The sequence below is a fragment of the Vigna unguiculata genome, unplaced genomic scaffold (assembly GCF_037176805.1).
Source record: "Vigna unguiculata cultivar grain cowpea cultivar isolate G323 ecotype 2 unplaced genomic scaffold, ASM3717680v1 ptg000206l, whole genome shotgun sequence".
In the NCBI taxonomy this organism is placed as follows: domain Eukaryota; kingdom Viridiplantae; phylum Streptophyta; class Magnoliopsida; order Fabales; family Fabaceae; genus Vigna; species Vigna unguiculata.
This window is the reverse complement of record NW_028196843.1, coordinates 18,628-20,000: the sequence shown is the minus strand read 5'-3', so window position 1 is coordinate 20,000 and position 1,373 is coordinate 18,628.

Sequence of the window (1,373 nt, the reverse complement as noted above, 5' to 3'; positions counted from 1 at the left end):
CAAACAAGGAAAGGGCTGAAATCTCCATATCTGATCCAGCAAAAAAAAACCTGACCTTAGCAGTGATAGAGATAGCATAGCTGTAGACAGGGGGAGGGCCCGGATTACCTTTTCTATTAGAATAAGGAAGGGAATCGCTTTGATTGCTTGCGACAGCTTATCGATGCTCGTTAGCGGTGAAGTCCCTCAAACCAGAAGTTTCAAAAGCGGGCCTACGAGAGAAATGAACTTGACATACTGATATCGCATACCGAGGGGAAGGCCTAATTGTACCACTCCCCCTGACCTTCCGCCTGAACTGATAGAAGTTGGCTTGAGCTGAGCGTCTCTTACAAAAAAGGTGCCCTAGTCGCCTCGGTGGAATGCATTGAAGAAAGGAATCCACTCTCAACCCTTTTTATTTAATAGAATGGTAAGCCGGTCTTCTTCTTTTATACGAGTAAACAACTTCTGCTCTAACTCCTTGAGGAAAAAGTCTTGCATCTCGCCCAACTCCTACAAAGCCCACCCCCGAAGGAGAAAAGGAAGTTATCAGCACCGATGTTACTAACCTTATGCTTCGCCAATCTTTATATGCCACGGGGAATCGATCGGTTGAATCCGTTGCAAGCCTATCTTCCGAACCCCGCATCAAAGTCTTGTCACCGTGCCCGCTTGGGGTCTGTCTGAGTAAGGAAAGAGCTCGTAGCCACGTGATAGGTCTTGTCTTGTTGATAACCTGGAGACCGGCGAAGACTGCGCTCCAGCTGGTGGTGAAGGAAAGGGGGAAGGAACTATAGAATAGAAGGAGCTGGACATGAACCGTCACGGTCTTTCTGGTGAATCAGTGCTGTTTGCATGGCACTCATAGGCTCTGGGACTGATGACCTTACTCTTCTAGTCTTTTCCAGTAAGCCTTGTTGGATGACTCAGAGCTCTTGTGCTCCCTCTTTTCAATATCCCCTGTCTTCGTAACCGCAGTGAGAGTAGGAGCTCAAGCAGTTGCCGCTGCAAGACTAGCCGCTCTTGAGTAAATAGCAGCTCTTACCGCGCTTGATGGTGAATAAGCCTTGGAATCCGTGTTGAGAAAGCATCCAATTGCTATTACAAAAGCATATCCCTTATCTAATTAGAAGGAACTTCTTTCCGGCGAAGTTACAGCGGGCGGGGAAGGAAAGCAAGGGACTGATTACACTAGTCAGACATGCCCAGAAGAGGATAAGATCAGAAAAGGGCACAATGCCTCTTGAGATTGTTGAATAAGCTATTCATCAATGCTCGAGTCATATTCTAGTAGACAAACTTTCTTCTTATGTCCACCGGGGAAAAGAATACAAAAAGATTGATAGGCCATTCATTCCCTTCTCTCTCTCCGAATCTTGCTCCCTCATTCC